The sequence below is a fragment of the Elaeis guineensis genome, unplaced genomic scaffold (genome assembly GCF_000442705.2).
Source record: "Elaeis guineensis isolate ETL-2024a unplaced genomic scaffold, EG11 Super_Scaffold_1000033, whole genome shotgun sequence".
NCBI lineage: Eukaryota > Viridiplantae > Streptophyta > Magnoliopsida > Arecales > Arecaceae > Elaeis > Elaeis guineensis.
Window position 1 is genome coordinate 7573776 of NW_027332424.1, and position 27857 is coordinate 7601632.

The 27857-nt window shown below is 44.4% G+C and overlaps 1 protein-coding gene and 1 long non-coding RNA gene across 2 annotated transcripts in view; both read left to right on the top strand.

Annotated features, from left to right (window-relative positions):
• Positions 1-27857, top strand: part of LOC105048268 (kinesin-like protein KIN-13B) — a 177306-nt gene that overhangs the window by 120590 nt on the left and 28859 nt on the right. The gene's annotated exons all lie outside the window — the stretch shown is intronic.
• On the top strand, positions 22428-26769 carry LOC140854520 (uncharacterized). Its single transcript, XR_012137731.1, has 3 exons — positions 22428-22758; positions 24554-24616; positions 26490-26769. It is a non-coding gene; the product is annotated as an uncharacterized lncRNA (long non-coding RNA).

Genomic DNA, 27857 nt, shown 5'->3' on the forward strand with positions numbered 1-27857 from the left:
TTGCCATGTTTGGATAAGCCTTGACTAGGTGTTTGACCTAGACAAGGACTCTATCATATCTCTCTATATAAGATGAGTTTCATGAAATTTTAAGGAGAGATAGATATTTGAGAGACCTTTCTGCCATCCAAAAATCAGAGAGAAATACCTTTGGGTCGTGGAGATATAAAAGATGAAAAGTTTGGGTGTCTAGAGAGAAAAACGTGAAGAAGAAGAGGGTCTTCTTCTAGGGTTTTTTTTCATATCTTTCCTCCTCCATCTTGAGTTTCCTGAGAGTGTCTCAGATCTCCTCCTCTTTCTACTTTTTCATCTTTGGAAGAGTCCAAATCAAGAAGAAGGAGGCACCTGATCAACCATCAAAGAAGAATCAGTGCAGTACTAGCATACTGTGCTGATTTCCTGAAGCAGGACTTCTGATCGAGATTCGTGGGCTCGTGTGGACGACTCCTAGAGGCCGGACGCGTGTGCGGCTTACAACATCATCCTTAAGCCCGGATCAGCGAGGTTAGAGCGTCTAACTTGCAAGGTAATAGATCTGATCTATTATTTAATACATACTTAGATGTAGCTAGTATAGAAATATGTTGATATGATCAACATGTAGTTCATACTATATTTATATATATTTTAATTTTTGATTTAATGCTATGTAATAATCATGTAATAGAATCTTAGATCTAGGGATTTTCTGATCTTAGAAAATAAATTTTGATTTATTTTAGTCTTCCGCTGTATGATCTTGAAAAAGTTTCAAGATCTAACCCTGAAACCCTGGATCTGGTTCCTTCAATTGGTATCAGAGCCAGGTTCTTTATTACATGATTATTTATACATGCTTAGATTATTTTTTAGATTAGATCTAATTTATAATCTGATTATTAAATCTGAAATTAAAATTTTAGATCAATCACAAACTGCAAGGTTGTCTTGCTGTAAGGTTTACCCCTTACAGTGCAAAGGTTGTCCTAGTTTGTGTAGATCTATCTTTAATCATAAATTTGTTAGATATGATCTAGATTAAATTTATGATTTATTAGATTTAAAAGATGTTTAAATCTGAAATAAAATCTCTTTGTTAATAATTTTTATGCAAAGAAATTATTTAAAGTTGAAATTGTTTCAATTACATGAACCTGTTTAGATTAGATCTAAAGTAGTTTCATGTTTATTTCACTTGCATCTTGATTATAAATCAAACATGCAATATGATTGGTAGAATCATATTGTAAAATTATTTTACAAATATGAAAATTATTTTTTGAAAAGCCGAACCCAACCCTCAGCCCAAAAACTTAATTAAGAATTAAGAAGTTGTTTGATTAGGTTCTAGGATTGTGAATTGAAGAACCTAAGACACAAATCATAACACATTGGGTTAATGGGTTAGTGGAAATTAGGTCCATTAATTGGGTTAGACCTGTGGTTAGATTAAAGATGGACTTAATTAGAGAATTGGACTAAATCTAATCAATTGTTGTCTTAGATTAGGTCAAGGATTCTCTAGATCAATTACAATAGTTGTAGTTGGTCAAGTCCATGTCTTTAACGAGAACCAAATGGACTTGATTCTTGGCTAAGCGGTCTAGCACGAACTGTTAGGTTGATCTAATCGAAACTAATTAAACCAGTTGGTGTCTAAGGTAAACCAGACCGGTGGTTTTTAATTGGGAGCCCGCTTACCTGGCCATTCATGATGGTGTCTAAGGCAAGTTTTGGCAGACCCTCCCACTGATCGAACTTACCTGGCCTCTTGGTGAAATTATGTTTTGATCGGATCACTTGACTATTCGAGCTGACCCATGTCAGCTAGGTAAATCAGTGTGACTGATTTAGGTGCTCCTAGACCAGCCCTTTTAATGGTCTCCCTTAAGCTGACTTGGTGAAGTCAGTGGGAGGATCATGATAAGCTGGTTCATCTGACATCATCCTCTATATTATTTAATCCTCTAAAATTATTAGGTCCTTAAAATGATAAAGTTATGGAGATAACTGAGTCATAGCCTCCCATTAAGGTGTTTGATAATGAGTCCATGAACTCAATAATCATTGCAGACCCAAAGGCCTGGTGCTTGTTGACTAATGGAATTATCACTCATCATATGATTACTTGGAAGTGTCTCTCTAATGGTGGTTAGGTGAGCCAACCAAAGTTGGGCTTAATCATTCGTTGGTTAGATACACCAAGTATGATCATGTTAATGGTTGGACCTAACCGGATCCTTACAGTGGAGGCCAAAGCCTACTGATTAGGTTTCTGGGGCAAAATTAAAATTACTAGAAATTGTTTAGAAAAACAATTGGTTATGAACCTACCCTTAGATGTACATGGGTTGGCCAACCAAAGTTGGGCTTGTGTGCAGTCTAAGTGGATTCTAGTACCCGCTAAGGAATTAGGGTAATTCCTCGAATTGAAGGTAGAGGCTACCAATTCGAATAAAATAGTGGGAGAAACCTTTTGATTAAAGTCCAAATCTTTAGGTTTAATGAATCAATTACTAATTAGGTTATGGTTCTCCTTTGTGCAAATATGGCCACTTCCCTATCGCTCTGATCATTGTTGGACAATGATAAGTTGGTGGGACCCAACTTCGGTAGCTGGTACCAAAAGTTGAAGATAGTCCTGGAGCATGAACGGATCTTATATGTGATAATAGATCCTGCACCTGAGGAGCCAGCTGTCAATGCACATGGAACAATCAGAGACACTTACCAGAAGTGGCTCAGTGATCAGACTACGGTGCACTGTATCATGCTGGCTATCATGAGCGACGAGTTCAGTCGCAGATTCGAGACGGCTCAGCCAAAGGACAAGCTTCAAGTGTTGGAGGATGCCTTTGGCACACCCGATGACGTGGAGAGGCACAAGACTAGTTGTGCCATCTTCAATGCCAAAATGCGGGATGGTGCCTCTGTCACTGATCATGTATTGTACATGATCGAGCTGATAGAATGATTGAGCAAGCTCGACTTTTCCTTGCATGAGCAGCTTGGGAAAGATGCAATACTGAACTCGCTGCCCAAGTCTTATCTCCCATTCCTCACTCATTATAGAATGACAAAGCCTGAAGAGAACTACCATGGGTTACTGGGGTTGCTTCAGAACTTTGAGAAGGATCACCAACTTCACAAGGAGTCGGTGAACTTAGTGGGAGGTTCATCTTCTGGTTCTCGATCCTTTGAGAAAGGGAAGAAGAACAAGAAGAAGAAAGTAAAGAAGGTGCAAGTTCAGGCTAGGACAACTGTGCAGTGTCAGACCAAAAAGATCAAACCCGATAAGAGTCAAGCTGAATGCTTCTTTTGCAAGAAGTGGGGGCACTGGAAGAGGAACTGTCCCCAGTACATTGCCTCCCTAGACCCGAACAGGCAGAGAAAGCAGCAAGTTGTTGCTGGGCAAGGTATTTATATGATAACTCCTTGCAATTTCTCTATTTGTGATATAACTGACTGGGTATTGGATACCGGTAGCCCTTACCATATTTGCAATTCGTTGCAGGGGTTGCAGGTCAGTAGGAGATTCGAGCAAGGCGAGAGGTTCCTGAACGTTGGAGATGGAAGACCAGTTCCAGTTCTAGCATTAGGAATCTTGAAACTTGTATTTGAATCCCATATCGTTGTTCTTAATGATTGTCATTTCTGTCCCAGTTTCTTTTTAAATGTCATTTCTGTAGGCCTTCTGGCCAAAAATAATTATGAAATTTCAATAAAGAAATAAATTTGTAATATCATTGAGAATGGTGTTACCATTTTTTGTGGACATTTGAACAATGGTGTGTATATGTTATCACAACCTGTTAATGTAGTCTATTCAACTGGCAAGCACCCTAGATTAGATAGTGTGTCAGATATCTACTTATGGCACTGTAGGCTAGGTCATATAAACAAGAACAGAATAAACAGGTTGACTCAAGAGGGAATCCTCGAAGTAAGTGATTGTGAATCACTTCCAACCTGTGAGTCCTGTCTTCTTGATAAAATGACCAAGTCACCTTTTACTGAAAAAGGTGAGAGAGCTACTGAGCTCTTGGGCCTAGTACATACTGATGTATGCGGACCCATGAGCACCAGTGCTAGAGGTGGATATTTCTACTTCATAACTTTCACGGATGACCTATCCCGATATGGATATGTCTATCTGATGAAACATAAGTCGGATTCATTTGAAATGTTCAAACGATTCCGAAGTGAAGTAGAAAAACAAACTGGGAAGAGTATTAAAACTCTTCGATCTGATCGAGGAGGAGAATACCTTTCTAGTGAATTTCTCACATATCTAGGAGAGAATGAGATTCTCTCCCAATGGACTCCTCCAGGAACACCACAGCATAATGGTGTGTCTGAAAGGAGGAATCGGACTCTGTTAGACAGGGTCCGATCCATGATGGGTTTTGCTAGCTTGTCGATATCCTTCTGGGGATATGCACTCGAATCGACTTGTTATCTATTAAATAGGGTTTCAAGTAAGTCTGTAATTAAGACTCCATATGAGATATGGACAGGACGTAAGCCAGCACTTTCACACCTTAGGGTCTGGGGGTGCCCGGCCTATGTCAAATGATTAGTCACAGACAAACTTGGACCTAGGTCTGACAAATGCTCATTCATAGGGTACCCCAAAGAGACAAAAGGATATTTTTTCTACCATGCTGATGAACAAAAGGTGTTCGTCAGCCTTAAGGCAATCTTTTTAGAAAAGGAGTTCCTTGGTGAAGGAACCGTTGCCTCTAAGGTTGAACTTGATGAAGTTCAATAGGTAGAAGGACCGACATCAATAGCTGAACCTGAGTCGGATATGATTAGATCAGATCCAGAGCCCAATATACCTGTACCATTAAGGCGATCCGATAGAGTACCGCATCAGCCGGACAGATACTACGATTTCTTGGTCCGGGACGGTGATCCCATCGAACTTGATGAGAATAATGAGGATCCGATCACCTATATGGATGCTATGCAGAGACCTGATTCCGAGAAATGGCTTGAAGCCATGAAATCCGAAATGGAGTCCATGAAGGTCAACGATGTATGGACATTGGTTGACCCACCTGAAGGGGTTAAACCCATTGGGTGTAAATGGGTCTTCAAAAGGAAGAGGGGTGCAGACGGAAAGGTGGAGACCTATAAAGCCCGTCTGGTTGCCAAGGGGTATCGTCAACGTTATGGTATTGACTATGACGAGATGTTTTCCCCTGTGGCAATGCTCAAATCTATTCGGATAATGCTTGCAATAGCTGCCCATCTGGATTATGAGATCTGGCAGATGGATGTAAAGACAGCTTTCCTGAATGGAGAGCTGACCGAAGAGGTGTATATGATACAACCTGAGGGGTTTACATCCACAGATGAGTCCAAGGTTTGCAAGCTTCAGAGATCCATTTATGGATTGAAGCAAGCTTCTCGGAGTTGGAACATGCATTTTGATAAGGTGATCAAAACGTATGGCTTCATTAAGAATGGAGAAGAGCCCTGCATCTATAAATGGGCAAATGGTCCAGTTGTGGTATTCCTTATCTTGTACATGGATGACATTCTCTTAATCGAGAATGACATCCCCGCACTACAGGGAATAAAAGTTTGGTTGTCATCACAGTTCTCCATGAAGGACTTGGGTGAAGCATCCTACATCCTAGGGATGAAGATCTATAGGGATATATCTAAAAGGATGCTTGGGTTATCCCAGTCCATGTACATAGACACTGTGCTGAAGAGGTTCAGCATGAAAAATTCCAAGAAGGGCTATCTACCGATAGGCCATGGAATTTCTCTCTCTAAGAAGGATTGTCCGACAACTCCTGAAGAGAGAGAGCGTATGAGTAGAGTCCCATATGCTTCAACCGTGGATCTATCATGTACGCCATGATATGTACAAGACCAGATGTGGCATACTCACTAGGAGTAGTGAGTAGATACCAATCTGATCCTGGAGAAGATCACTGGAAAGTGGTTAAAGCCATCCTTAAGTATTTGAGAAATACTAAGGACCAATGGTTGGTTTATGGCGAGTCAGATCTGAAACTTATGGGGTTCACAGACTCCAGCTTCCAATCTGACCATGATGACAGCAGGAGCGTGTCGGATTATATCTTTACTCTGAATGGTAGAGCCATCTGCTGGAAGAGTTCCAAGCAGCATACTGTGGCAGACTCTGTTTGTGAAGCGGAGTATATCGCAGCATCAGATGCCGCGAAAGAAACTGTGTGGCTGAGGAAATTCATCAACGAGCTCGGAGTAGCACCCTCTCTCGATGGTCCAGTCCTGCTCTACTGTGACAGCACTGGTGCCATAGCTCAGGTGAAGGAACCCAAAGCACATCAGCGGACAAAGCACATCTTGCACCGCTTCCACCTGGTCCGAGAGATCATGGATCGAGGTGACGTCGACCTTCAGAAGATCGATGGAAAGGAGAACCTAACCGACCCCTTCACTAAAGCCTTGGCAATAAAGGAGTTCGACAACCACAAGTCGAAGATGGGTATTAGATACTGTGCCGAGTGGCTTTAGGACAAGTGGGAGTTGTTGGAAAATGTGTCCCAAAAAGCCAATCGTCAAGCTGTTGACGGTTGAGCAACCAAGTATTGTAATTGATTTATTAATAAATAAAAAATATTTTGCATTTTCATCATAAGCTTTCATCTTCTAATGAACTCCGTTGTTATGATGAAGTCCTTAGGACTATTTAGATTCGATAAAGAGAGGATTTATCGATTGGTCCTTAAAACTGTTCACGACCAAATGATAGGCTGTTAATAAGGACGACAGCTTCTATCAAGCATAGGTCGCTGTAGGCCATATGGGTTGGTTGTCCTCTTAACCAAGGAGTGTGGAGACACTGGTATGGCATACAGGTGAGATGTAAGGGTACATCATCATTGAACGTGACCAACTCCAGAGCATTCTGCTGTCGAGAATGTCTCTGATGGGATATAGGTATAAGTGTCCCTTAGACTTGAGATCACCTCAGTGACTTGCAAGCAACTCACTGTGCTTTGGTACTGGACTAACTGAATTTCTAATTCAGGGACGGAAGGCTTCTGGGCACAGTCAAGTACTTGCGAAGTCAGAGTGTGATCGAGATGGGATTGACCACTCCAAGAGTTGGAGAAGAATGAGTCGCTGTATTTCAATTTAGCAAAACCTTGGCCAGGGTAATCCATCAGATGGATTTGATATTTTGAAATACAATGTGGACAACCTGATCAGAGTTGAAAGTTGAGCTCTGGGGTGTCCTATGATCATTTTGGTCAAGGGGATGAATTATATGAAAACTATATCCGCATGGGTTCTAAGGATGTTCTACACATTCGACCTATCCGAACGTCGGGTACCATTGCTAGATGGTCACTTCGATTGGTATAGGAATTTGTTTCTATGCTACCAGCTTAGGTTCGGACCTATGAGGTCACACACATTAGAGTTCATGATCCGATCGGATGGTTGATCAATGATTAAGAATCATTATAGGGTTAAAAAATCAATACGATTGACATTTAACCCAGTGCAAGTGTTGCAGGAGGATCGATTAGCAATTTGATTGCTAATTGGCTTAATTTGATTAAGCCAATGGGCTGAGATTAAGTCTAATTAAATATGATTTAATTAGATTTGGTTTGGGCTTGATTGGATCAAATCCAATTGGTTTATTGGATAAGCCAAGTGCAAGGAAAGACTAGTCCTAGTTCAACTAGGACTTGGGTCAATCTAATTTCTAATTTGATTAGAAAATTAAATCAGATTTAAATCTAATTTAATCTGATTAAATTAGGTTTTTAATTAGGTTAAGACCTATTTTAATTGGGTTGATCTAATTTTTATTTGATTTGGTTTGGAAAACCAAATTAAAACAAGTTATGAGACAGAATCCTAGTAGGACTAGGATTCCACCTTGCGCCACATAAACCTTCTCCACGCCCTCTCTCTTATTCAACGCCAATCTTCACTTATTTTGTGTGACAAAAGCCCTCTCCCAGATCTCTCCCACGTTCACAAAAGGTCTCCTCTTTTCTTTCTTACATGGAAGGTGATTTGGATCAAATCTAAAAGGAATAAGTTTGGATTTCGAATTCTATGAGATAGAGTTTTAGAAATCCAAAACTCTTTCAATTTTGCACCGAATTTATCCAAATTTTTTTTAAAATTTTTGTGGCTTTTAGAGTTTACATTGTACACCCTTTTCTGGTGATCCATGCACGAAAATATGGAGGAGGTGCTCAAGAGTTGGGCGTCCCTTAACTTGCCATGTTTGGATAAGCCTTGACTAGCTGTTTGACCTAGACAAGGACTCTATCATATCTCTCTATATAAGACGATTTTCTTGTGAAATTTTAATAAGAGATAGATACTTGAGAGCCCTTTCTACCATCCAAAAATCAGAGAGAAATACCTTTGGGTCGTGGAGATATAAAATATGCAAGTTTGGATATCTAGAGAGAAAAACGTGAAGAAGAAGAGGGTCTTCTTCTTGGATTTTTGTTTTCATATCTTTCCTCCCTCCATCTTGAGTTTTCTGAGAGTGTCTCAGATCTGAAACTCCTCCTTCTACTTTTCATCTTTGGAAGAGTCCAAATCAAGAAGAAGGAGGCACCTGATCAACCATCAAAGAAGGATCAGCGCAGTACTAGCATACTGTGCTGATTTTCTGAAGCAGGACTTCTGATCGAGATTCGTGGGCTCGTGTGGATGACTCCTAGAGGCCGGACGCGTGTGCGGCTTGCAACATCATCCTTAAGCCCGGATCAGCGAGGTTAGAGCGTCTAACTTGCAAGGTAATAGATCTGATCTATTATTTAATACATACATTAGATGTAGCTAGTATAGAAACATGTTGATATGATCAACATGTAGTTCATACTATATTTATATATATTTTAATTTTTGATTTAATTCTATGTAATAATCATGTAATAGGATCTTAGATCTAGGGATTTTCTGATCTTAGAAAATAAATTTTGATTTATTTTAGTCTTCCGCTGTATGATCTTGAAAAAGTTTCAAGATCTAACCCTGAAATCCTAGATCTGGTTCCTTCAGTCCGGACGGAACCCTCCTGTGATTGGAGTCGTGGGTGGAGCCCGGCTCCCGTAGGAGTCCGGGTGGAGTCTTCCTTGGCGTCGTGGACGGAGCCCGGCTCCCGTAGGAGTCCGGGTGGAGTCTTCCTTGGCGTCGTGGACGGGGCCCGGCTCCCGTAGGAGTCCGAGTGGAGTCTTCCTTGGGGTCGTGGACGGAGCCCAGCTCCCATAGAAGTCCGGGTGGAGTCTTCCTTGGCGTCGTGGACGGAGCCCGGCTCCCGTAGGAGTTCGGTGGAGTCTTCCTTGGTGTCGTGGACGGAGCCCGGCTCCCGTAGGAGTCCGGATGGAGTCTTCCTTGGCGTCGTGGACGGGGCCTGGCTCCCGTAGGAGTCCGGGTGGAGTCTTCCTTGGCATCGTGGATGGGCCCGGCTCCCGTAGGAGTCCGGGTGGAGTCTTCCTTGACGTCGTGGACGGAGCTCGGCTCCCGTAAGAGTCCGGGTGGAGTCTTCCTTGGCATCGTGGACGGAGCCTGGCTCCCGTAGGAGTCCGGGTGGAGTCTTCCTTGGCATCGTGGACAGAGCCCGGCTCCCGTAGGAGTTCGGGTGGAGTCTTCCTTGGTGTTGTGGACGGAGCCCGGCTCCCGTAGGAGTCTGGGCCTTCCACTTTGCTCGAGCCAGGGCGAGGTTCTCCTCCCGTTCCTGGCCTGCTGTGGGGGCGCTTAGGGCGCTGTAAGGCCTCTCCCCCCATCCGGTCTAAAAGAATCGGGCCTTTGACTTTGCTCATGTCAGGACGAGGTTCTCCTCCTGTCCCTGACACGGCTGTGGGGGCACGTTAGGGCACTGTAAGGCCTCTCCCCCCATCCGGTCTAAAAGAACCGGGCCTTTGACTTTGCTCATGTCAGGACGAGGTTCTCCTCCTATTCCTGACATGGCTGTGGGGGCACGTTAGGTGCTGTAAGGCCTCTCCCTCCATCCGGTCTAAAAGAACCGGGCCTTTGACTTTGCTCATGTAGGACGAGGTTCTCCTCCTGTTCCTGACATGACTGTGGGGGCACGTTAGGGCGCTGTAAGGCCTCTCCCCCATCCGGTCTAAAAGAATCGGCCTTTGATTTTGCTCATGTCAGGACGAGGTTCTCCTCCTGTTCCTGACATGGCTGTGGGGGCGCATATGGGCATTGTAGGGCCTCTCCCCCCATCCGGTCTAAAAGAATCGGGCCTTTGACTTTGCTCATGTCAGGATGAGGTTCTCCTCCTATTCCTGACATGGCTGTGGGGGCGCATATGGGCATTGTAGGGCCTCTCCCCCCATCCGGTCTAAATAGAACCGGGCCTTCGACCTTGTCGGGATGAGGTTTCCATTTGTTTTTGATACAGTTTGATTGCATTGTCCAAGGACATATAGGTATGTGATTTTCAATTAAAATGAAGTTACTGGTAGTACATCGCAAGTTTTCCAAGCTCCATGGTCGCGGGAGGTCGGCTCCTCCGAGTTCCTTGAGATAATAAGTTCCGGGCCGGACTACTTCTTTGACTTCATATGGTCCCTCCCAGTTTGGGGCGAGTTTCCTCGGTCCTGAGGTTGCGAGACAGCGGCTCGTTGAAGCACTAGATCTCCCGCTCCAAAGGCTTTGTTCTTAACCCGGGTGTTGTAATATCGAGCAACCTTCTATCTGTAGGCTGCCATCCGAACCTGAGCTATCTCCCGTCTTTCTTCCAGTAGGTCGAGGTTGGCTCTAAGACCTTGCGAACTTTGACATTCGTCGAACGCCACGACTCGTGCTGACGGGAGTTTAAGCTCGATGGGGATGACGGCTTCCATACCGAAGGCTAAAGCGAAAGGGGTTTCCCCCGTAGGTAGCCTCTGACTAGTTCGATACTCCCACAACACATGATAAAGTTCGTCCGCCCAAGTTTTCTTCACTTTTTCAAGCCTTGTCTTAATCCCGTGCAAAAGGGTTCTGTTGGTCACCTCAGCTTCGCCGTTCGCCTGAGGATGGGCTACTGATGTGAAGTTGTGGAGATGTTTAGATCTTCACAGAATTCAGCAAATTTTGCTCCCGCAAATTATCATCCATTATCAGTGATTAGGGTTCTAGGCAGACCGAACCTACACACGATCGATTTCCAGACGAAATCTTGTACTTTTGCTTCCGTGATTTTTGCTAGTGGTTCGGCTTCAACCCATTTGGTGAAGTAGTCGATCGCTACGAGGAGGAACTTCCTTTGCCCAGATGCCATGGGAAAAGGGCCAAGGATATCCATCCCCCATTGCGCAAAAGGCCATGGGGCACTCAAGGGTGCGAGCTCGGTGGTGGGCTGTCTCTAGATGTTGGCGTATCTCTGGCATCGATCACACTTTTTGACATATTCAATCGAATTACGATGCATCATTGGCCAGTAATATCCCTGGCGGAGCAGCTTGTGGGATAAAGATCTAGCCCCCAAATGGTTTCCGCAAATCTCCTCATGTACTTCCCACAAGGCGTAGTCAGCTTTCGAGGGCCGGAGATATTTCAAGAGGGGCAAGGAGTATAATCTTTTGTACAATTTGCCCTCATAAAGGATGTACCGGGAGGCTTGATTTCGGAGCTTCCGAGCCTCCTTCGCATTCTGGGGGAGAACTCCATCTCTGAGATAGGTTATCAGCGGGTCGACCCAGCTGGGCTCGTGGTCGATCTCCATTACGGGCCGCGATTCTTCTATACTCGGATGTTTTAGAACTTCAAAGAGGACGCCTTTGGGCAATTTGGCCGGAGCCGATGTTGCCAGCTTGGAGAGAAGATCGGCTCTGGTATTCTTCAGTCTTAGAATCTGTCTAATGTTGAAGCTGCTGAAGGCGGGGGTGAGCTCCTTTACCTTCTCAAGGTATCTGGCCATACTATCCTCCCACGCCTCGTAACTCCCGCTGACTTGCCCCACCACCAGTTGAGAGTCACTGTGCACCCGGAGCTGACTTATTCCCAGCTCTCTGGCGATCCTTAGTCCTGCGATCAGAGCTTCATATTCCGCTCCATTGTTTGTTGCGGGGAACTCGAAACGTAGTGTAGGAACCAGATCTAGGGTTTCAGGGTTTGATCTTGAAAAAGAGGGTTAGATCTTGAAACTTTTTCAAGATCATACAGCGGAAGACTAAAATAAATCAAAATTTATTTTCTAAGATCAGAAAATCCCTAGATCTAAGATCCTATTACATGATTATTACGTGACATTAAATCAGAAATTAAAATATATAAATATAGCATGAACTACATGTTGATCATATCAACATGTTTCTATACTACATCTAATGTATGTATTAAACAATAGATCAAATCTATTACCTTGCAAGTTAGACATTCTAACCTTGCTGATCTGGGCTTGAGGATGATGTTGCAAGCCGCACACGCGTCCGGCCTCTAAGAGTCGTCCACACGAGCCCACGAATCTCGATCAGAAGTCTTGCTTCAGGAAATCAGCACAGTATGCTAGTACTGCGCTGATCCTTCTTTGATGGTTGATTAGGTGCCTCCTTCTTCTTGATTTGGACTCTTCTAAAGATGGAAAGTAGAAGGAGGAGTTTCAGATCTGAGACACTCTCAGAAAACTGAAGATGGAAGGAGGAAAGATATGAAAATAAAAACCCTAGAAGAAGACCCTCTTCTTCTTCACGTTTTTCTCTCTAAATGCCCTAACTTGCATCTTTTATATATCCACGACCCAAAGGTATTTCTCTCTGATTTTTGGATGACATAAAGGTCTCTCATATCTCTGACTTCTCCTAAAATTTCACAAAAAAACTCACCTTATCTAGAGAGATATGATAGAGTCCTTGTCTAGGTCAAACACTAAGTCAAGGCTTATCCAAACATGGCAAGTTAAGAGACGCCCAACTCTTGAGCACCTCCTCTATATTTTCATGCATGGATTATCAGAAAAGGGTGTAAAATATAAACCTTAAAAGCCACAAAAATTCCAAAAAAAATTTGGATAAATTCGGTGCAAAATTGAAAGAGTTTTGGATTTCTAAAACTCTATCTCATAGAATTCGAAATCCAAACTTATTCTTTTTAGATTTGATCCAAACCACCTTTCATGTAAGAAAGAAGAAAAGAGATCTTTTGTGAATGTGGGAGAGATCTGGGAGAGGGCTTTTGTCGCACAAAATAAGTGGAGATTGGCGTTGAATAAGAGAGAGGGCGTGGAGAAGGTTTATGTGGCGCAAGGTGGAATCCTAGTCCTACTAGGATTCTGTCTCATAACTTGTTTTAATTTGGTTTCCCAAACCAAATCAAATCAAAATTAGATCAACCCAATTAAAATAGGTCTTAACCTAATTAAGAACCTTATTTAATCAGATTAAATTAGATTTAAATCTGATTTAATTTTCTAATCAAATTAGAAATTAGATTGACCCAAGTCCTAGTTGAACTAGGACTAGTTTTTCCTTGCACTTGGCTTATCCAATAAACCAATTAGACTTGATCCAATCAAGCCCAAAATAAATCTAATTAAATTATATTTAATTAGACTTAATCTCAGCCCATTGGCTTAATCAAATTAAGCCAATTAGCAATCGAATTGCTAATCGATCCTCCTGCAACACTTGCACTGGGTTAAATGTCAATCGTATTGATCATTTAACCCTAGAACGATTCTTAATCGTTGATCAACCATCCGATCGGATCATGAACTCTAATGTGTGTGATCTCATAGGTCCGAACCTAAGCCAGTAGCATAGGAATAAATTCCTATACCAATCGAAGTGACCATCTAGCAATGGTACCCGACGACCGGATAGGTCGAATGTGTAGAACAACATCCTTAGAACCCATGCGGATATAGTTTTCATATAATTCATCCCCTTGACCAAAATGATCATAGGACACCCCAGAGTTTATCTGTCAACTCTGATCAGGTTGTCCACATTGTATTTCAAAATATCAAATCCATCTGATGGATTACCCTGGCCAAGGTTTTGCTAAATTGAAATACAGCGATTCATTCTTCTCCAACTCTTGGAGTGGTCAATCCCATCTCGATCACACTCTGACTTCGCAAGTACTTGACTATGCCCAGAAGCCTTCCGTCTCTGAATTAGAAATTCAGTTAGTCCAGTACCAAAGCACAGTGAGTTGCTTGCAAGTCACTGAGGCGATCTCAAGTCTAAGGGACACTTATACCTATATCCCATCAGAGACATTCTCGACAGCAGAATGCTCTGGAGTTGGTCACGTTCAATGATGATGTACCCTTACATCTCACCTGTATGCCATACCAGTGTCTCCACACTCCTTGGTTAAGAGGACAACCAACCCATATGGCCTACAGCGACCTATGCTCGATAGAAGCTGACATCCTTATTAACAGCCTATCATTTGGTCGTGAACAGTTTTAAGGACTAATCGATAAATCCTCTCTTTATCGAACCTAAATAGTCCTAAGGACTTCATCATAACAACGGAGTTCATTAGAAGATGAAAGCTTATGATGAAGATGCCAAATATATTTTATTTATTAACAAATCAATTACAATACTTGGTTGCTCAACCGTCAACAGCTTGACGATTGGCTTTTTGGGACACATTTTTCAACACGCAGAGCGTACTCCGCGATGACTCCCTCCGAACTGACCAAGATCAGGCCTGCACCTGCGCCCGACATGTTGGAAGATCCGTCCACATAGAGGGTCCAAAAGCGATCAGAGGGATTGGCCTCTTCGTTGGGGGAGTTCGGTTGAGACTTCAGGTCGCCGGCTTTGCTTTGCTCAGGTTCGGCCTCCTCTGGGATGGTGCACTCTACTATGAAATCTGCCAGTATTTGGGCCCTTACTGCTGGTCTAGGTCTGTAGTTGATGTCGAATTTCGTGAGCTCGATCGCCCATTTTGCCATTCTTCTGGAGGTGTCAGCCCGGTGCAAAACTGCCTTGATCGGTTGATCGGTGAGTAGCGTCACGGTGTGCCCTTGAAAATAGGATCGGAGCCTCCGAGCTGCAACCAACAAAGCGTAGGTCAATTTTTCTAATTTGGTATACCTGGTCTCGGCATCCCTCAGTGCGTGGCTAATGTAGTAGACTGGTCGCTGGACTTTTGTTTCTTCTTTGACAAGGACGGCCGCGAGGGCCATGGGAGAGACCGCTAGGTATAAAAATAGTTCCTCCCCAGGTTCAGGCTTTGCCAACAGCGGGGGTGAGCTAAGGTAGCTTCTTAACTCTTCGAACGCCTGTTGGCACTCAGAGGTCCAACAGAAGTTCTTCGGCTGCTTGAGGGTTTGAAAGAAGGGCAAGCACCATTCGGCCGACCTCGCGACGAAGCGATTAAAAGCCGCTATCCTCCCTGTGAAGCGCTGAACCTCTTTGAGCGACTTTGGGGCGGTCATCTCCTGAATGGCGCGAATTTTTTCTGGATTGGCCTCAATCCCGCGCCCTAATACCATGAAGCCCAGAAACTTTCCTGAGGTTATTCCGAAAGCGCATTTAGTTGGGTTCAGCTTCATTCTATACTTTCGGAGAGCGTCAAAGGTCTCCTCGAGGTCGGCGACATGATTTCTGGAAGACTTGCTTTTTACGAGCATATCGTCCACGTAGACCTCCATGTTTCGGCCGATCTGCTCTTTGAAGATTTTGTTCACCAACCGTTGGTAGGTTGCGCCCGCATTCTTGAGGCCGAAAGGCATGACCCTGTAACAGTAAAGGCCACGATTAGTGATGAAAGCTGTCTTTTCTTCATCTTCCGACGCCATTCTAATTTGATTATAGCCGGAGAACACATCCATAAAGGTGAGGAGCTCATGGCCTGAGGTCACGTCCACCAGTTGGTCGATTCTGGGAAGGGGGTAGCTGTCCTTTGGACAAGCCTTATTCAGCTTTTTGAAGTCTATGCACATCCTCCACTTGCCGTTTGCTTTTTTGACCAGAACAACATTGGAAATCCAATCAGGATAATTGACTTCCTTAATGAATCCGGCCTTGAGGAGCTTATCCACTTCCTCGGCTATCGCCTTCTGCCTCTCCGGGGCATGACTCCGGATTTTTTCTTTCGTCGGTCGATGCTTTGGATCGATGGCCAGATGATGCTCCATGACTTTCGTGTCAATCTCCGGCATGTCTATCGGAACCCAAGCGAAAACGTCTGCATTCCTTCGTAGAAAATCAATAAGACACGTCCGCACCTCCTCCCCCAGGTTGGAGCCAATTAACGCCACATGCTCCGCATTTCCATCATTCAAAGGGATTGGTACCAGATCTTCGATTGGGCCGCCCCTTTCTTCGGTGAGGTCATCGCAAGCATCTAGTCCATCGATGGGACAGGGGTCAGCCTGATCGCTTCTTTGCAAGGCGATGTTGTAGCAGTGTCTGGCCAGGGCTTGGTCTCCCCGGACCTCTCTGATCCCCTGGTTGGTGGGGAACTTCAACTTCAAATGGTAGGTCGAAACGACAGCTCGGAGAGCATTGAGGCTGGGTCGGCCAAGGATTGCATTGTAGGCGGATGGCGCCTTCACCACCAAGAAATTCACCAGAGCCCTGGATTGCTTTGGATATTGACCCGCGGCCACAGTCAAAGCTATCATTCCTTCCGTCGGAACAGCGTCACCGGTAAACCCTACCAGGGGGGAGCAAATCAGCCTCAGATGATCGCCAAGAGCGGACATTCTTGAAAAGGCATCGTAGAACAAGATGTCGGTCGAACTTTCGTTATCGACAAGAATGCGACGGACGTCGTAATTTACTATATTCAAGGAAACTACGACTGCGTCGTTATGAGAGAATTGGACTCCCTGGGTGTCTTCTTCGGTAAAGGTTATGGGTTCTTCAACCTTTTGCCGCTTGGGGGATACAGCCGGTATGTTGGTTGCCTCCCGTCGGGATCCCCCCGAAATGGTGTTGACGGAATCCGATAGAGGCCGATCGTCCGGCCACTCCTTGTCGGCGACCATAGCCGGAGGTAGTTGTGCGAATGCCTCGCGAGAAGGCATCAGATGAGGAAAGGAGGAGTGGGTGCCGGATAAGATGACCAAAGGTGGATCCGTTGAGCGCTCCTTTAAGAACAAGGGTATTGCGAAGACACAGGCCCTTCCTCTAGTGCCAATCCTGTTGGTGCAAAAATCCGCTTGCGCCGGAGAAGCTGGAGTCGAGGAAGTCGCGGTCGCCACCGGGACCTGCAAAGGAAGTCTAAACCGGAGGTGGGGTTGCTCCGGCAAGACCCTCCGATGCTCAAGTCAGTTCTCTGCCTCAACAAGAATGGAGTACTCGAACGGAGAATTTAGCAGAGTTTTTAGATGAAAGATGAGAGCTTATAGAATAACGTATCTTGGGTTTCCCTTTTATAGACGGAGGGGGCAACAGATTGATAGCGACGCCTGTAACCGTCTGATAGTGGGCCGCCCAGAGTCAGGAAGAATTTATTGCGGAGGGTAATGGAGTAGGATCGTGGCTATCACCGTGGCTCGCCACGTGGAATCAGTTACGGGGACTGGAGCGACGTCCGCTGTCGTGACTGGTCAGGGAGTGGGGGACTCGCACAGAATGCACCGCAGGGAGTGGAGCAGGATCATGGCCGTTAATACGGCCTGTCAGGGAGTAATGGGGCTACGCAGGGTCCGCCGCAGAGAGTGGAGCAGTGGTGTCCATTACTGTGGCTTGTCAGGGGATCCAGACTTGTTGGCCGAAGTTCGGTTGGAGTCGGTAGCAAGGCCCGGCACCCGTAGGAGTTTGGATGAGGTCTTCTTGCAGTTGGGGGTCGTAGGCGGAGTTCGGCTCCCGTAGGAGTCCGGGCGTAGACTTCCTGCAATTGAAATAAAAAATGAAGTCCGGCTCCCGTAGGAGTCTGGACAAGGCTTACCAGCGGTCGGAGTCGTGGACATAGCCTGGCTTCTGTAGGAGTCCGGGCGAAGTCTTCCTCGCTGCAGAAATTACGGACGGAGCCCGGCTCCCGTAGGAGTCCGGGCGAAGTCTTCCTTGCTATAGAACTCATAGACGGAGCCCGGCTCCCGTAGGAGTCCAGGCAGAGTCCCTCTTGAGGTTGGAGCTGTGGACAGAGCCCATCTCCCGTGGGAGTTCGGGCGGAGTCCTTCTTTAGTTGAAGTTGGTGATGGAGCTCGGCTCCCGTAGGAGTCCGGGCGGAGTCCCTCTTGAGGTTGGAGTCATGGGTGGAGTCCGGCTCCCGTGGGAGTCCGGGTGGAGTCCTCTCGGAGTTGAAGTCACGGGCGGAGCCCGGCTCCCGTAGGAGTCCGGGTGGAGTCCCCTGCAACTAAAGTCAGGTGCGAAGTCCGGCTCCCGTAGGAGTCCAGACAGATCTTACCGGCAGTTGATGTTGAGGATGGAGCCCGGCTCCCGTAGGAGTTCGGGCGGAGTCTACTTGCGGTTGAAGTTGTCGGCGGAGTCCGGCTCCCGTAGGAGTCCGGACGAAGTCTGTCTGCAGCCGTTGGAGTCGAGGATGAAGCCCGGCTCCCGTAGGAGTCCGGGCGGAGTCTTCCTGCAATTAAAGTCAAAGGCGAAGTCCGGCTCCCGTAGGAGTCCAGACAAGGCTTACCGGCAGTTGAAGTTGGCAACGGAGCCCGGCTCCCGTAGGAGTCCGGACGGAGTCCTCCTTGCAGGTTGAAGTTGTGGGCGGAGCTTGGCTCCCGTGGGAGTCCAGGCGGAGTCTTCTCGGAGTTGAAGCCATGGGCGGAGCCCGGCTCCCGTAGGAGTCCGGACGAAGTCTGTCTGCAGCCGTTGGTGTCGAGGACGGAACTCGGCTCCCGTAGGAGACCGGGCGGAGTCCTCCTGCAATTGAAGTTAGGTGCGAAGTCCGGCTCCTGTAGGAGTCCGGATGGATCTTACCGGCGGTTGAAGTTGGTGACGGAGTCCGGCTCCCGTAGGAGTCCGGACGAAGCTCGCAAGGGCTAATCCCGCTGAGAACTTCGGCCGTGGGTATTTTGTACCCAACACCATACATGCCCAAAGTAGTGCTGTAAGCAGAAAACAAGGTGCCGTCTAGTGCCACACTAATGTCAAGGCAATAAGTTGACGTCATTATCAATTTCAAATCCAACTCACTGGACTGGATTTGTTGGCATTTTAAAAATTGTACAAGATGTTTTCTTAATTTGGAGTAAAAAGGTGTAGGATGCTAATGCCATAAATCCTAAACTTTAAGCAAACCTACTGAAGAGAAGCTTTTTAAGTAACAAAAGCTGCATGAACTTGCTTCCACAATCCCAAACAGGAGACTTTTAAGCTACCCTTGACTATAAGTTTTCTATAATTCTAGCAGGTACTAAATGATAAAAGCAATAAAGAACTTCTGTTTCATCATATATAAACCATCAAATCTGAAAATACTTAAGCATAACACAGTGCTTTTTATAACTATAAGACACAATTCATTTGAATGTTCCTGAAAATACTTAAGCATAACACGGTGCTTTTTAATAACTATAAGACACAATCCATTTGAATGTTCATAAAAATACTTAAGCATAACACAGTGCTTTTTATAACTATAAGACACAATCCATTTGAATGTTCCTACAAACAAGCCATCATAATGTTATATGTACTGTTGGGTATAAAATACCCACGGCCGAAGTTCTCAGCGGGATTAGCCCTTGCGAGTTTCGTCCGGACTCCTACGGGAGCCGGACTCCGTCACCAACTTCAACTGCCGGTAAGATCCGTTCGGACTCCCACAGGAGCCGGACTTCGCACCTAACTTCAATTGCAGGAGGACTCCGTCCGGTCTCCTACGGGAGCCGAGTTCCGTCCTCGACACCAACGGCTGCAGACAGACTTCGTTCGGACTCCTACGGGAGCCGGGCTCCGCCCACGGCTTCAACTCCGAGAAGACTCCGCCCGGACTCCCACGGGAGCCGGGCTCCGCCCACAACTTCAACCTGCAAGGAGGACTCCGCCCGGACTCCTACGGGAGCCGGGCTCCGTTGCCAACTTCAACTGCCGGTAAGCCTTGTCCGGACTCCTACGGGAGCCGGACTTCGCCTTTGACTTTAATTACAGGAAGACTCCGCCCGGACTCCTATGGGAGCCGGGCTTCATCCTCGACTCCAACGGCTGCAGACAGACTTCGTCCGGACTCCTACGGGAGTCGGACTCCGCCGATAACTTCAACCGCAAGTAGACTCCACCCGAACTCCTATGGGAGCCGGACTCCGTCCTCAACATCAACTGCCGGTAAGATCCGTCCGGACTCCTACGGAAGCCAGACTTCGCACCTGACTTTAGTTGCAAGGGACTCCGCCCGGACTCCTACGGGAGCCGGGCTCCGCCCGTGACTTCAACTCCGAAAGGACTCCGCCCAGACTCCCACGGGAGCCGGACTCCACCCACGACTCCAACCTCAAGAGGGACTCCGCCCGGACTCCTACGGGAGTCGAGCTCCATCGCCAACTTCAACTGAAGAAGGACTCCGCCCGAACTCCCACGGGAGATGGGCTCTGTCCACAGCTCCAACCTCAAGAGGGACTCCGTCCGGACTCCTACGGGAGCCGGGCTCCGTCCGTGAGTTCTACAGCAAGGAAGACTTCGCCCGGACTCCTACGGGAGCCGGGCTCCGTCCGCAATTTCTGCAGCGAGGAAGACTTCGCCCGGACTCCTACAGAAGCCGAGCTCCGTCCACGACTCCGACCGCTGGTAAGCCTTGTCCAGACTCCTACGGGAGCCGGACTTCATTTTTTATTTCAATTACAGGAAGTCTACGCCCGGACTCCTACGGGAGCCGAACTCCGCCTACGACCCCCTACTGCAAGAAGACCTCGTCCAAACTCCTACGGGTGCCGGGCCTTGCTACCGACTCCAACCGAACTTCGGCCAACAAGTCTGGATCCCCTGAGAAGCCACAGTAACGGACACCACTGCTCCACTCTCTGCGGCAGACCCTGCGTAGCCCCATTACTCCCTGACAGGCCGTATTAACGGCCATGATCCTGCTCCACTCCCTGCGGCGGATTCTGTGCGAGTCCCCCACTCCCTGACCAGTCACGACAGCGGACGCCGCTCCAGTCCCCGTAACTGATTCCACGTGGCGAGCCACGGCAATAGCCACGATCCCACTCCACTACCCTCCGCAATAAATTCTTCCTGACTCTGGACGGCCCACTACCAGACGGTTACAGGCGTCGCTATCAATCTGTTGCCCCCTCCGTCAATAAAAGGGAAACCCCAGATACGTTATTCTATAAGCTCTCATCTTTCATCTAAAAACTCTGCTAAATTCTCCGTTCGAGCACTCCATTCTTGTTGAGGCAGAGAACTGACTTGAGCGTCGGAGGGTCTTGCCGGAGCAACCCCACCTCCGGTTTAGACTTCCTTTGCAGGTCCCGGCGGCGACCGCGACTTTCTCGACTCCAGCTTCTCCGGCGCAAGCGGATTTTTGCACCAACATATGGTATTTTGTTTAGGTCTATTTTGAAAATTGAACAAAATCAGTGATGCTGTGGGCACACATTAGTTTTGATAGTGACACCCTATACAGTGTCTATCATACTGAAAGATATGCTCTGATGTTCTTGTTTCCTATCACGAATGTCTTATGGTTGCGCAAATTATTTAAAGATGATTCATGCATGATCAGATTAAGACCAAGAAGAAAAGTCTTGCCTAATCGGAAATTTCTTTTAAGAAAAAATACTAAGTCATTATCGGCTTCTCATACAAAAGCTGGCATTATTTTTATTGTGTGCTTGTTTCCATATAAATGTTAGAAGTGCCTAAACTTGAGTTCAGTTGGTGGTTTTGAAGGGATTCTGCGCAAAGGAAGTACAATTTTTGGATGCTGAAATTATCATAAGATTGTATTCAGTGACAATTGTTACTTAAATACATCTTAAATGGCCCTTCTGTAACGAGGAGCGGGTGAGAGGGGTTACACCAGAGCCTCCCCACTGCAACAAGCACACAGGGCTAAAGTGAAGTCCTGCATTTTTGCTGAATCATAAGCTGCACTTCCACACTCCAAAGTCATCATGCATCCAGAACTGCAGACTTCTGAATGAAGTCACTACAACGAAAAGGGCATGGAGCGACAGTTTTTTGCCGACGCTTTTGGAAAGCGTCGGCAAGTTGCGCAGACCTGCCGACGCTTTTTAAAAGCGTCGTCGTTTAACGACGCTTAAAAGCGTCGGCGTTGAACGCCGACGCTTTTAGCAAAAGCGTCGTCAAATAAAGCAAATGCCGACGCTTTTGTACAGTAATTTACGACGCTAAAAAGCGTCGATAGGTTCGTTTAATACCCTTCTTCCCCCGTGCCCTAATCCATCTACCGCCGCCCTTTCCATCCTTAATTTCTTCCACCGACCCCGTCTCATCTCCGCCGCCGGCACCGCGCCCGCCATCCACGCGCATCCGCCGTCCACGGCTCACCGTCGTTTGCCGCTCCCCTCTGCTGCCGCGTCCGTCGACGCCGCACCCGCGCTGTCGAAGCCGTACACCGTCCGTTGGAAGCAGCCACCCCACCGGCCCTCCTCCCCTCCCCCCTCCCGGCGGCCATCTTCCCATCACGATTCCCTTCGATTGCCGTGCACTTTTGCTTGGATTTTGTTTGGCGCAGACTGATTCGTGTTCGACCGATTCAATTTCGGCCCAAAGGTTCGGTCTCTCTCTCTCTCCCCCTCCCTCCTTCCCTGTGTCATGACCGGTAATCGCATCTAATATGTGTTTACCATTTCTCAGAGCGGAAATCCTCTCCGTCATCGAACATCGACGCGGTCTCCGGTCGATCCAGCTCCAGCATCGGATCCACCGCCTGGAAACCCCAGAATCCGAGAAATCCGCAAATCGAATCCTCAAGGTGATGAGATATCCGTGGATTCTGGTATAATTCCCTTGTTCTTTAGTATTTCTTCTTAATTAGTTGATATTGTGGAGCTTGGAAGCTCGAAATTAGGGTTCTTTATATTTAGAAAGACGGACAGAGGATTTACATTGCGAGTTCTTCTCTTTGGAGCTCCGAATTTGGTCTAGAATTCTTTGCTGTGGATGCTAGGTTTTACGGAGTGTGAGGAGATCTTCACATGACTGGTTTTGATACGCCTAGGTCTAGGAAAGTGAGAGAGTTCTTCTCTGTTGAAATTTGATGGTGCAAGTTGTCCATCAATTGGTTTCTCTCTGTGCATGTCCATGTCTGCCTTGTGCATGTGCGATGTGCATGTGACTCATCTTCCATTTCAAGTAGGTGTGTATTCTGCAGTATGGTTCATGTTGCCCGTATCGGCTTATATAGAAAGTTTGATCTGGTAGTTGCTGACTAGTTTGGGCCGGCAATGGGTCATAAAAGGATTCCAAAACCCTTTATTTGGGTTCATTTTCATCTAATGCAAGAGAGGGAGATGGGATAATTTTATACCAAATCTTATGATTCTAATTTACTGGAGATGTGCTACCATGATGTTGTGATACACATTGCTATTTAATGCCTATATAGCGCTAATGTAGAACGAAAGATGAAAGGATACACTGCCTAATATAAGGAAAACAAATAATGAACTTTTGGAGTTATCTGTATTTCGTAGTTTTTTTCTTTTGTAACGAAATGCAAATGCTAATATTATGATCTTCTAGAGTTACACCTTCATAATATTCTAGTTAAAAACAATATGACGTTATTAGTGCTGCATGGTTTTCTTTCACAAAACCTGGCGTCCTAAATCCATGTTTTCTTTCATTTTGAAACAAGTATGATGTTAGCAGTGTTGTGTTTTGATTATTTTGTGATTACTTGAGCATGACTCATCTATTTGTCATTATGTTACTTTCTGTGGATGATGTTATTTAGTCTCTTTGGATCAATGATAGTATTATTATATTTCATTTTGGCCTGTTTCAACCTTCCTGCTGTAAATCATACTTTAATCTTGTTTAGCATCCGTCATCATGTCATGCTCTAAATACATGAAACCTTGAATTCATTAATGAAAGTTTTTTTACTGCAATGTTTATGAAGTGTGGTGAAATTTATCCTGACATTTTAGGATGGACCCTGAAAATCTCTTTGATCGGTGAGTATGTTGCTCTTCTTGCTACCAATCCCCCTTACTTATGCTTCTGCATCTATTTTTCACTCACTCTGTCTTCCAGAATCTTCTCTGTGTTTGTTTCCTCTGATCAATGGCATGCTTATATATAGTTCTTTTGAAGTTTCTATTTTACTGTGCTTGTGCAAGGATTATAATGCAAATATGTGTAACAGGAAAATTTTGATTTAGTGAGTAGGCTTGTACTTCATGTATGTCTGTGCTCCAAATTATGCAAGTCATACTCTTTTGGATTTGGTGGTTAACAACTGGTTGTACATGATCAATTTACAACCAGTTATCAAATATCAAATATGGTAAACCTGTGTAGCATAAAATAAATGATATAGAGCTAGATCAATTTACAACCACACCCTCTTAGTATCTCTCTACGAGGTTCACCCGAAAATATGTAGTACAATTAATTAAGGTTGTGATACATGGTTGATGAATGGATAATTTCATAGTTTCATGAATCCTGATCGATTGCTTATCTGACATGTGGCGCTCGTTATGTGGCTGGACCCTGATATCGTGTGGCCTACGTTATCCTTATCTTCGTGACTGATGAAGACTAAGCATCTGGATTAAGCTGGGCCAAGTTTCTTTGTCCACTACTCCCCAAGTTAATATCAGGTATTAAATCAAATTAATTATGAATTAATTTTAAAAAAAAATTACATTGCATCGAAACATAGACCCGTCTTTTGATTAATGTACATATTCTATTATATCCGTACATTTATTTATTTTTGTACGGATAAAAGAATTATGTACATTGATCAATTGATTGTCCAGTATGGACAGTTTGGAAAATGTGAGTAATTCTATAGGTCATTACCATAATCAAATGATATGCTGAGAGGTTTGAAAAAAATTTCGGATGGTATTTTCCTTTTGTTCTTCCTATACGGAAGAACTAAGGAGAAATGCTGTCGAAATTTTTTTCGGCTCTTGTTGCATATCATTTGATTTTTGTAATTGACCTATAGAATTAATACATTTTCTGAATGGGATAGGACCTTCTTTACCTATTAGTTGATGATAGCAAGCATTTACTATGTAAACTTTATCTAGCTGTTATTTTTTTGGATTTTATGAAATGACTGATATTTTTTACTCATTGCATTAATATAGATTGTATAATTTTTTTTTATTTTTAGATAAATTGCAAGTTCGGTCAGTTTTATCCTACAATGGACAAAAGTTGGATAAATAAACCAAGGAATAGTAAAGAATATTTAGATGGAGTTCATGACTTCATTAAATTTGGTATGGAGAAAAGTAGTTTGAATGGAAAGATTTTATGTCCATGTCGGAAATGTGTAAATAGTTCTTCTTTAGATCCACAAAATGTTGAAGAACATTTGGTATGGAATGGTTTTTTAAGAGGTTATACCGACTGGATTTTTCATGGAGAATCTATGTTGCCATCATCATGTAACCAACCCCTGACTCATTGCGGATCCACTAGCCTAGAAGACAATTCTGCAAGAGATGATGATATAAGGGGTTTGATCACAGATGCTTTTGGATTTGATGTTCAAAATTTAGGAGAATTCAGTAGTATACAAGAAACAGTTGGGATGTTTGATGGATGTACGCATACGGAACGTATGCATGTTGAGGAGCCCATACATACATCTAATGATGAGACATCTAACGATGGTTGGTCGAGTTATTCCCTATGTGGCTTTCGAATCAGGTGTGATTTATATTTAATTATTGGATATATTAATTTTTGATACATATTTAATATCAGATAACTCAACTGCACTTCGTCATATCATTTTTTGTTAGGTATCAAAGATGATGGAGACAAATAAGTCAGATGAACTAATAGCTCTTGCTCGAGGACCTAACAAGATTGTGAATAGATATAATGGTTTCATAATTAATGGCTTTAAATTTCATACTAGAGAACGGGAGAAATTTAGAAAAATACAGAATAGCGGTGTTATGGTGGAAGCGGATGGAAAATCCTATTATGGTGCACTTAAAGATATCTATGAGTTGGATTATTATGGAAAATTTAAAGTAGTACTGTTTAGATGTGATTGGATAGACATAAACTCACCAAGGGATTTGAAACAAGATGCAAATGGATTTACACTTGTAAATTTTTCAAGGTTGATACACACTGGTGTGTTATTGAAGGATGACCCATTCATTTTTTCATCTCAAGCTCGTCAAGTATTTTATGTACAAGACGCAAAAGATAAAGATTGGTTTACTGTCATCAAAACAAAACCTAGAGACTTATATGATATGGGAAACCAAGTGGAGGATGATGACGATGACACTTATACACAATGTATGCCCTACAATTTTGTGCCAGCTGATGATTTAAATGCTACGACGACGTTGGTTAGAACAGAATTCGAAGAAAACACTACTGCTTGATTGTTACTGGTAATAATTATTTATGATGTATATATTTTGCATTAATTATTGTGTTATTTTACTCCATATATTAACTGATTCTACCTTTTATTTATATAAATGCTAGGTGACATCATGCGTCGCAGGGGACGATATGCTGGTGTGCAGTTCCAGTTTTCACAGACAGAGGCCGGTACGTCTTCTTCAGCACAACAGCCTGAGGCCAGTTCAGCTGCACAGCATTCTGAGCCCTGTCCTTCATCATCAGCACAGCACGATCCTCCTGTTCATCAGCCAGATGATGAGATACACGTGCAGGGTATATATTGTCTTTCATGTAATTTTTTTTTATTTCATTTTATGTATATTTATGATATAGTTACTTTTATGTATTTTTTGCAGACGGATCCGGGAGAGTACGCCCCAGACGCGGACCCACAGTAATACGAGATGTGTGGCAGATGCGTGAGGGCGAGAGGATTGTTGTGGAGTGCAATCAGCTAGGTCAGCCAATTAAGAAAGCTGCCTGCTTATTGACTTCATTTTTGGGGACTGTTGCTCGGAGGCCTCAGCTATGTCCGTTGGGCTATGCAAAATGGAATGACATGCTTCCAACGTACAAAGTTGAGCTCCTCCGAGTTATAGAGGTAATAAATTGATGTTCATACTGTATATTAATTGTTAATCATTTATATAATTTATTTCATTTAACATTTTTTTTTATAGAGCAAGTTTGTTCTCCCTCCATCCACTCATGATTTTGTAATGAAGTCTCTCAACCGCAAATGGAAAGAATATAAAGCACAATTGAAGAAGGACTATATGAGACAGGGTATGACAGAGGAGGAGGTTGCTAGGAATTGTCCTCCTGATGTACCCCCTCATCAGTGGATGGAGTTGGTTCATTACTGGTTCTCCGAGAGGGCACAGGTATATTATCTGTTTATTATCTTTTTTTCTTAAATATTTTATAAAAATATTAATTTTTATTATATATTGTATATATAACAAGTTCTTTACTTTATTTTACAGACTTATTCTGCTATTGGTAGAGCTGCACGAGCAGCTCAGTCTGTTCCTCATACATCGGGGTCGAAGAGTTATGCACGACTCCGACAGGAGTTTGTATGTTCCTTAAACTTTCATAATTAACTTTTAATTTTTATGTTCAAATATTTATATAACTAATATCATTATGTATCGTGGACCATGTCTGTATCATGATACTCATATATTTTTTTAAATTATCATAACTGTTTGCTTAAAATTGAAATTATTTGTGTAGGAGGATGAGCATGGGAGGGAACCCGGACAAGTGGAGTTTTACCGGATGACTCATACTCATCAGGATGGTACTTTTGTTCGAGATGAGTCGAGAGATTTATATGTACGGCATTGTTAATATTATATTTTTTGCAATGATTTAAATTTAATTTTGTTAGCTATTAATGTATAACTCTTGTTTTCAAAAAAAAATACAGGAGAGGGCTACATC